Source organism: Balaenoptera physalus (assembly GCF_965194825.1).
Source record: "Balaenoptera physalus genome assembly, contig: HAP1_SCAFFOLD_2587, whole genome shotgun sequence".
In the NCBI taxonomy this organism is placed as follows: domain Eukaryota; kingdom Metazoa; phylum Chordata; class Mammalia; order Artiodactyla; family Balaenopteridae; genus Balaenoptera; species Balaenoptera physalus.
Window position 1 is genome coordinate 27501 of NW_028124220.1, and position 10233 is coordinate 37733.

General features: G+C 59.8%; 1 long non-coding RNA gene across 1 annotated transcript in view; it reads right to left on the minus strand.

Moving 5' to 3' along the window:
* LOC309654300 overlaps positions 1-9680 on the minus strand; it is a 33808-nt gene extending 24128 nt beyond the window's left edge. Inside the window, exon 1 of the long non-coding RNA XR_014260117.1 lies at positions 7321-9680. This is a non-coding gene — a long non-coding RNA (uncharacterized lncRNA). The remainder of the gene's footprint in view (positions 1-7320) is intronic.
* Between the last annotated feature and the right edge of the window lie 553 nt (positions 9681-10233).

The following is a 10233-nucleotide window of genomic DNA, read 5'->3' on the forward strand; positions in this document are numbered from 1 at the left end:
GAACCCCCCTTCCCCGCCCGCCCGCCGGGAGCGGGGCGGTGCGGACACGGCGGCCGGTCCACGACGGCTGGCCGGGGACCCGACGACCCGCGCTCGGGCGAGCGCACCGGGGTGGGGTGGGGCGCGGCACGGCGTGGGGACAGACGGAGGTCCCCCCTCGCCCAACACACAACGACGTCGGCAGACGGGCGGCGGTGGCGGCGGATCACGGAGCGGAGCCGCGGCAGGCTCGGGGAGCGAAACACACCGGGACGCGGCCCCGGGGGTCGGCAGACGCGACGGACGAGGCCGGGTGGACTTACGGGGGAGAGAGAGGGCCGACGAGGCGCGCGGCTGGCTCGGCCGCCGTCGCGCAGACGCGGCGACGACGTCACAGAAGCCGTGGCGGGAGGGGGCGGCCGCGCGCCGCCGCGAGGGGGCCCGGGGGCCGGGCCTAAGGGCCCGGACGCGAGTCGGCCGCCGGGGCACGACACGGGGTCTCACCGCCAGAGGCCTCCAGCGCAGGGGCGGTCCCGCGGCACCCAGGACGCCGACTGGCCTCCTCGGCCCCCCCCAGGGGTCCCCCCTCGCGGGGCTCGCGACCACCACCGCCAAACACCCACGAGCCGCGGCCGGCCCGCGAGAACACTCTCCCGCGCGCACACCGGCCGCCCCGCGGACCCCAACCCCACACACACCTCCGCCGCGCCCGACTTCCCCGCCTCAGGAACCGTGAGCACTCCACCCGGGGACGCCGCCAGCCGAGGCGGCCAGGGGGGGCGACACCCTCACGAGGGCGAGGCCGGCTCGGCTCGGTCCCAGACAGGGAAGGGGACGTGTGAGGGGGCGGGGGGTCGTGGGGTGGGGTCGGGGGAGTGTCGGCGGCGACGGGGAGGGGGCGGCACGCACACACGGCGAGGGCCGCGGGGCAGAGGCGCGGGGCGCTGCCCAGGGAGAGGAAGGGCCGAGACACGACCGGGCCACCAGGAAAACAAGCGCGGGGTCCCACCGCCACACACACGAGGGCGGTCCCACGACGCCTGAGACGCCGGCCGGCCCCAGCCACCCTGGGGCCTCCCCACGACCCGGCCCCGCCGCCAGGGCCCGCGTGTGACGTTCTCCCCCGCGTGCCACGGAGGGACCCGTCCACCCAAACTCAACCCCCTCCGTCCTCGCCAGATCCGCCTTCATCCAAGTCCGACCGCCGGGGCTCGCGCCCCAGGGAAACGCTCCCGAGCGAGGCGACCCGCACCGCGCCCACACACCGCCGCCGGCCGCGACTCGCGGTGAGGGCCAGGCGCGACAGGCTCCTCGTGGCTGCGGGACTGGGGAGTCGGGACGTCCGGGCGTCCCCGCCCCCCCCTTGAGCTCGCCACGGGGCTCACCGCACGCGCACGCGCACGCGCGGCCCCGCGCCGGACGCCGGCCTGGCGGGACCCTCCCCCGACTCAGAGGGGGGAGGCGCGGGCCGCGGTAGGCAAAGAGCGGCGCACGGCCCCCACCGCGGGGCCGGCGCAAGCCCTCCCGCGAAGGCGAGGGGCTCTGCCCACGTGCTCTGGCAGTCACCACCGTGGCGACTGCACGCTTGGGAGGGGCAGCAGCTGGGGGGTCCGGTACCCCAAGGCTCCCTCTCGGATCGCTAGAGAAGGCTTTCTCACCGAGGGTGCATCATCCCCCACCCATCGTCTCCCCTTTGGGCCCGCGGAGGCGCTCCACAAGCCGCCCAGTCCACGAATGGGCGGGGTGGGGGGGGGGTCTGCGGTATGGGTAAGCACACGGCCCACAGGAGCGCTCGCGGCCACAGCCGGGGGCACAACCTCAGCCGCCCCCCCGGCCCAACACGATCCCCCCCCCACAGCACAGCCGTGGGAGGACGACCGCGGCGAGGCGGCACCCGGCCCCCCACCGAGGGGGGGAAACAGAGGCACGCCTCCCTTACCGTCTCGACCCCCCACCCCAAGGGAGCCACTCAGGGGACACACCACCGCGGCGGGGACCCGAGGAGCACGCTGGGAAAAGGGAACGACACCACCGCTCGGCCTCGGGCACCTGAGGGACAACCTGGAGCGCTCCAGGGGCACCACCGACGGCCAAGCAAGGCACGCTCACGCGCCAGCAGGGGCGCGCAGCGCAGCGGCGGGACGGCCCCCCTCCACCGACGCGGGGAGGACCGCTCGCGAGGCACACGCCAAGGAGGCGAAGCGAGAGTGTCTGCTGCGTCCGAGGACCACGGACCCGCCCGCGCCGCGAGGCAGGGGGCGGGAGACCGAGGGTCAGGGCCGGAGACCACCACCCCTGCCTTCCACACACCCCTCGACAGGCCAGGAGGGTGTGAAAAGAGAGGCGAGGGGCCCGCGGACAGAACGAGAAGAGCGGTCCCGTTCGCCAGGAACGTCCGTCCCTCGTCTAGCGCGACTTAGGTCCGGCCCAGGAGAGCGCGACATCACCACATCGATCAGTCAATCCAGCGAGCCAGGGGCCAGAAAGCTCCGAAGGGGAGGGGCACGGTGAGGACCATCATCCGAGGAGCCTGCTTCAGCCTCACCGGCAGCAGCCCCCATCCCCCCCGCGCCGCCTCCTCCTCCTCCTCCTCCTCCTCCATTTTCTTTCTCTCAGGCAACAGTGGCCGACGACCCCGCGAGGAGAACGCCTGACACGTGGCACGGAGCCTGCGGGGTGGGGCCGTCTCAGCCACCACCGGGTGCCTGCGGCGGGGGGTGGGAGTCACACGGGGTAGAAGACCCACGCGCCACCTCGCCCCGCCGCCCTCGGGTGAGCCAGAGACCGGAGGCGGCACCACGGGCCGGGTCAGCCGGGCGCACACACGAGAGCCGGCGCGCAGGCCCAGGCGGGCGGCTCAAGCGGCAAGGGCCGGTTCGGGTGCCAGGCGGCAGTCCCAAGCCCAGAGCCCTGCATGCGTCCGGAGTCCCAAAGTCCTCAGCGACAGACGCCAAGGAAGACCGTGTCAGCACCTATCTGGTGGCAAAAAAGGTCCATTTCAGGAGAAAAATATCACGACGCCCGGCAGCGGGGCCCATCCACGAATCGCAGGGGTGGTCCCCGGGACCTCGGTCCCGCCACCTGTCCCCAACACTTCCCCATCCACACCAGTCCCGGAGCTCTCGGGGCCATCTGGTCGACCCGAGGAGCGTGGTGGCAAAGTGGGGGCGGGGCGGGGCGGGGCGGGGCGGGGCGGGAAAACGTGGGAGAGGCAGCGAGCGGGCCGGGGTCGCCCCCCCCCCGGTTCGCCCGCGCGGGCAGGTACCGGTCCCTCCGAGTCTCCGGGCGAGGACTTGGTTAGAGAAAAAGAAATATCCCACTCGGCCGCCTCCGACGAGCGGGCCCCACGAGGGACCGCGCCCGGGCCCAGGCCGCCCTATCCGGGCCACCCAGTACGCCTCGGGCCGGTTCCCACCCCCCGGCCGGGACTCGCGGTGGAGGAGGGGGCGGGGCAGGGTGAGAAAAAGTCGCGTCCGCCGACCGGGACCCACGTGGGCACGCTGAAGGGTCGGGTGCGCCCTCCCCGGCCACCCGCGCGAGCAGGGCCCGGTCCGTCCACGTCGCCGGACCCAGGGGGACTTGAAAACATTTTCCCAGGGAGGCGCCTCCCAGGCGACCGGAGCCCACGAGGGACCGCACCCGTGTTGGCCCGTGCCGGTCTCTCCGGGTCACCCCTCGCGGCCCAGGCCGGTCCCCACCTCTGGAGTCCGACTCGGAAAAACATCGGTCAGAAAGAATCCGACCACCGGGACCCACGCGCGCCCGCCACCGAGCCCGTCGCGCCCTCCACCGGCCTAAACGCACGGGCCCGGGCCGGTCCCCACCTCCGGAGCGGGGCGCTGTGGGGACCCGGGGAGGGAGGGGGTGGGGAGGGGGTCGGGGAACGAACGCTCCAAAGGGTGAGCCAGGAGAAGGCCCGACCGCCCATCCACAGGCGCTCCGGAGGACGCGAAAGACCCTCTCCCTTCCCACCGCGGCGGCCCGGCCCAGGTCGGGTCGGATGGCCGGGTCGGTCCCCGCGGCCGGAGGGGCGCGGGCGGATGCTGCTCGAACAGGCCAGGCGGTCCCTCAAGCCGGCTCGAGAGCGCGGCGACGGTCACACCCTCACAGACCTGCACGCCCAATCTCAAGCGACAGCAGGAGGCGCCCACGCCTGGGCGCCACCGGGACAGTCGCCACCAGCGTCGCCTGGCTCCCGGAAATCTGCCTCGGGCCCGGCGGCCGAGTCACAGCCCTCACGAAGGTCGCCGAAGCTCCAGAGACAAGGGACAATATAAAAGCGGCCGCCAGGTGGCTCCCGACAACCGGCTCCAACGTCCCCGGGCCGGATCCCGGTCGCCGGCCGGCCACCGAGGACGCTGCAGCGCCGCCGGGCCGCCCAAACGCCCGAGCTCAGCCCGGGGCGAGGCGGCGGGCGTCTGGCGCGGCCCCGAGGCGTCCGTCTCGGAGCTAGCTCCCGGGTCGGCACGGCACGGCGCGACCCCGGCAGCAGACGGGGTGGTGGTGGTGGGGGGGGGGGGGGGGGGCGGGGGAAGACGGGAAGATGTCGCCGGGAGGCTGCCTCGGAGGAGACGCGCTCCCCACGCGATTCCTGCGCGGGGGGAAATCCCACGGAGACGCCGGCGGTGCCCGGGGAGGCTGGCACGGGCTGCCCAGAGGGGCACGAGCAAGAAGATCCCCGGCTGCCCGGACGGAGGGAGGGAGGGAGGGAGGAAGGGAAGGGAAGGCGGGGACTGGCAAACCGAAACCAGGCCAGCGCTCAGAGAACAACGCAGGAATTCATCCTTTCTCGAACGGAGGAGGTCTTCCGGAAGCAGACACGCCAAGCCCAGAAGCTAGAAAGGAAAGGAAGGATACACTCTGACCCCCACACAAGTGGAAATAAACATCTATCTGTGCCTAGACGGCGACAAAGTCCAAAGACAACACATGGGTGCGTGGGTGGGGGAAAATGCACTTGCGGTCACGAGAACATGGATTTCAAAATGGACTGACCACAATCACGGGCGGGGGTGGGGGGGGGTGAGGCAGGCGGGGGTTGGGGGAATGCGGGAGGGTGGGGGTGAGGGGGCAGGGGGCGAGGGTGGAGTCCATAGCCATCCACTCAAGAAACTGAGTTCCGGTACATCTACACAATGCCACACTCTGAGTGCGAGCGTGGGCGTGTGCGTGGGGGTGGGGGTGTGTGTGTGTGGAGTGCGGTAAGTATCGACAACCCACCGTAGTCCCACCAGGACCACACCAAACCATACCAGCGAAGAAGTCAAGCTGTAGAACTACTCTGGCCTTTAAAACAAAGGAAAACACATGCACGTATAACACACATACACATATTACGTATGCTCGTGGCATACGTATACATGGACCTATAAAGGCCTAGGACAAGCCCAAGCATATCCCGTAAGGGGAGCCTATCCAAAACACACCGAGGCCTCACACAATTCAGCCTCCAGAAAACAAGCAACCCAGTGAGAAAAGTGGGCAGGAGGCCCGAACAGAACATGTTCATTAATTAGGAAAAAAAAAAAAAAAAAAAAAAAAGAAAGGAAAGAAAACAACTTTTTTTAGTAAAAAAACAAAACAAAACAAAAACACAACAACAAAACGAACAAAAATGAAACACAAAACATTTTTTCGTTAAGAAAAATAAATGGGGAACCAAAGAAGCGCACGCATTTCTCTTGACAAAGATACTCGGACAGGCCCAGGATCTGGAGTTGCGACAGCAAGTTCGTAAAGGCAGAAAAAGTGGCTCCTGATCGAACACGTATTTTTCAAGCTGAGAGAGACCACCACCACCGTGGCATGCTGGAGGACTCAGAGATGTCACCTGGCGGGTGACAGAATGGCTCTCCGACAAAAGACAGCAGTATGGAAAACAGTACGGAAGTCCCTCAAAGCACTGCACACAAAACTACCATGCGACCCAGGAACTCCACTAAGTGCCCACGGAGGGGGTAAAGAAGACATGTAACATGTCTATCTGTACCAACACCTATACCTATGTAGCTATAGGTACGGACACACTGTTAGCGCTCTCTGTGTCCGTACGTCTATATCTATGAGGAGAGAGAGAGAGAGAGAGAGAGAGAGAGAGAGAGAGAGAGAGAGAGAGAGAGAGAGAAACAGAGAGACGAAGAGTGGACAGTCACGTGAGTGCAATAGGTAAGGGAGATTAAGGCAACAAACAAACTCCCAACAGTGGTTTTGTAAGTCAACAATCAAGATTTCGATATCATGATGTCATCAAGCACCAACACTTCTAAAGGGGCACAACGACACACAGGGCTCACTGGGCAGGGCAGTTCAGGACCCTAAAATGACCCTGAAAGCTGAAGCTCAAAAAAGCAATCTTGTTCATCTCCACGGGGGAAAAATACCGTTGTCCCACGACATTCAAAAATCGTACCAAAAGGGGTGGGGGGGGGGGGGAATCGTATCAAAACATTTAAAAACTCTCTTACTCACTCACCATTTAAAAGGTAGAGAATATAAAAAGAGCCAAACTACGATTTATTTAGTAGGCTGTCATGGAAAGCATCGACATGAAAGCATCTGATTCATTTTGTAAAATCCTAGGAACAGCAGTTTTCAACAGTGCTTGCCTTCTTGGCGTGGTATCTTTTCTACCTCTGGATAAGCAGTCCTATTTTTTGTTTGTTTGTCTGTTTGTTTGTTTGTTGTTCCCCTAACTGAAGATCAGCCTCCAACACGATAACCCTTTGTGCTCTCTGGGTCCAGAACTATCTCTCGAAGTGCTTTTCTGAATGGGAACGTTTTCACCAACGTCATCGCCTGGAGACATCTTCAGCCTGTCCTCCCCCCCTCCCCCCTCCCCCCTCCTCCTTTTTCTTCTTTGTATTCTTCAGCTCTCCTTGCGCTGGTCTCTCACACGGTGACAGTGTTGTCCTAGGCATGCTCAGGTGTCTCCTAACCCCATCCAAGTGGGCTTCCAGTGTCATCATTTTGGGTTTCTTAGCCGCACTTTCATCGTCCTCGGGCAATTCTTTCTTTTTTATTTTCCACGGACGGGGGAGACCGGGGCTGGGGACAACACAACGACACACTGCGTGTGACCCGAAAAACAGACACATACACACCAGGCAATCACCGACAGGCTCTGAAAAAGGATCGGTCACTGGACACGGGGCACGCACGTTTGTTATCTGTGGAGTCATTGCAGACTGAACAGGCAGCAGCAAACTTTCGACTTCACGCAGCTACCGTTCATCAGTTGTGGAAACTGACATTCGAAACACGTAGTTAGGCTCTTGGTGCGATTTCACCTAGTCATTGAAATGTGTAAATGTGTACACACTGGAACCATGGAAAGTGAGACACCTCTCTCTCCCTCTCCTCTCTCTCTCTCTCTCTCTCTCTCTCTCTCTCTCTCTCTCTCTCTCTCTCTCTCTCTCTCTCTCCTCCCCCCCCTCCCTCCCTCCCTCCCTCACCTCATTTCTACCAAAGGTCGCCAAATGAAGATTCGTTTGTTTCCAAACCAAGTGTCCTTGCATTAAATTGGGTGGGAGCTTTCCCTAAGGATTGCATGGGAAGGTGTTATCCTCATTCGTTTTAGTAGTTTTCCTTAGAACTAGAAAATTAGAATTCTGCTGAATGATGAACATGCACCTCGCTTAAGTTTCTGCTAGGAAATCCATGCACCATGTTGATCGAACGAAAAGGAAAAGGATTTTTAGCAAGGTTTTTTTCTCCACTTCAGATGAATTTTACAGGGCGGGGAGGGGGGAGGCGAGGGGGTCTCTGTTTTTTATTTTTTTTTTAATTTTTAAAAAATTTTTATTCTTGGCTGTGTTGGGTCTTCGTTTCTGTGCAAGGGCCTTCTCCAGTTGCGGCAAGCGGGGGCCACTCTTCATCGCGGTACGCGGGCCTCTTCACTATCGCGGCCTCTCTTGTTGCGGAGCACAGGCTCCAGACGCGCAGGCTCAGTAATTGTGGCTCACGGGCCTAGTTGCTCCGCGACATGTGGGATCTTCCCAGACCAGGGCCCGAACCCGTGTCCCCTGCATCAGCAGGCAGATTTTCAACCACTGCACCACCAGGAAAGCCCAGGGTCTCTGTTTTTAATTTAAGGTCCTCTGAAACGTCAGTGATTGTTCGTGAACATACTCATGTGTACTATATTCCTCCATCCAATCGTCAGTCGTCTGGCAGAAGGAGAGCCTCATCACCGGCAAACAACATTCCGACCCTTAATGAGAAAATACTTTTCTGGTGCTTTCGCCAAAAAATGCAAAGCCCCTTATTTAAGCTAATGACATTAAAAAGAAATCCTTAGTACCTAGGAACAGAACAAAGTGAAAGACACACAATGCACAGACTTGGGGGAAGAAAGAAAGAAAGGAAGGAAGAAAGAAAGAAAGAAAGAAAGAAAGAAAGAAAGAAAGAAAGAAGAGAGAGAGAGAGAGAGAGAGAGAGAGAGAGAGAGAGAGAGAGAGAGAAAGAAAGAAAGAAAGAAAGAAAGAAAGAAAGAAAGAAAGAAAGAAAGAAAGAAAGAAAGAAAGAAAGAAAGAAGGAAGGAAAGAGAAAATCTCTCAACCTAAAAGTTTTTGTAACAAACGGACAATCTGTGATTTGGTAGGTAAAATATATTTTTGGAACGTAAAGTTCTTTGAGACAAGAATGGAGAAGAAAACAAGAAAAAGACAATCAGAATTCAGAACCCTTAGAAACCTGAATCGGTCATGAACAGGAACTAGGAAGCCACGGTGAACGGGGTCCGTGACACCAGTGTTTCTGGACCGGCAAATGGATGATTCCATTCCATCATGTCTAGAAGCATACATTTTCACACAGCGTCACTTTTTCAAAATTTCTTTCCCCCAAAGTGATGCCAGAGGTGTGGAGTCATACATCGAAACATCTTTAGTTTTACAGTTAGTTTTAGTTTTACAGTTCCTTCTGTAATAAGGAGACAGAAGTAGGTCCACTGAGACTTGTTGAGCCAAGAACGTTTCCATAGGTTATCTTTGGAAACGATCTAGACGTTCCACGAATTCCCCATCATTCCACTTACGCCAACTCTAAAGTTTCTAAAGTGACCCCAAAGGTCTGGGAGAAACTCTTTTTAAGTAGACATACATACCACAACACATAACCTTTCTTAAGGAGTTCCTCCACCTAGAGCTATCGAAATCACTTGTTCTGAATCCCATGACGATGAGATGACCCGTGAACATCTCCTGAGACTTTAGACGACGTCAGCCATCACCCCCCAAGTTGTTTTTCTTGCTGACGAATTCGGTTCACTCCCGTGAACTTATTGGATTTGGGGTCGACGTAGATAGAAGAAAACGTTGACCTCGAATGCTGATCACGCTAAAGACCTGCCTAGTTTCATAAAACCCATCCCTTGACCTTGGCTATATCTCGGCTGAAGGGTTCATCCTAGATCACGTGAACTTGCAAAAACCTTCGGGCGGGTCCCTTTCTAGTGGACTGAATTCGGGAGTGCTTCCTTCTAAGCCAGTTCAAGAGAGCTCTTTCACAAGTTAACTGTGGCACTCGAATCCGTACGTAGACACAGGCCAGCTCTAGGAGGGAGCTACAGACATACCCGTTACCGGGCCCTTTCCAGATTCTTGCACAGCAGTACCATAGAAATGAAGATCGCTTCCACAAGACTCTAAGGCTAACAAGGCAAAACGTTTTAATTAAAAGACATAGCTTGTACACAAGGGAGAAGGCGGTGTGCGGGGTGGGGGTGGGGGGTGGGGGGTGGGGATGTGGGGGCGGGGGGGCGAGAGACAGCTCCCCGAGTCGCTTTGATCACGGAAGGGAGAGTCTGTCTCGGGATCACTGATCATTTCCGGAAATCCTCCAAATTCTTGGATCAGCAGCAGCTGGTTCCACGGTGGCTACCTATGGGGAATAGCAAGCGCTTCCACGAGGCGAAAGAAGCGCACGAGGATTTTCTGCAAGAAAGCACAGGAACAGATAAGGGTTAAATGTATAGTTGAGCTTCCTGTCTCGTGACAACTAGGTACAGTCGTGGGTGTCAACAGAGGTAACGTTAGTCTTTTACTCCCGCGAGCCCCTTTTGTGTGTGTGGGGGGGGCGTGCGTGTGCGTGTGCGTGTGCGTGTGTGTGTGTGTGTGTGTGTGTGTGTTTGTGGAGGGTCCGGGTTATTGCTCAACACCCCTCATGTCATATCCCCTTGCGATGAGGTCACCCTGAGTCAGGAGTGTGCGTATCTCCGTGATGCATCTGAAAGGCACGTGCCAAGTCAACCCAAGG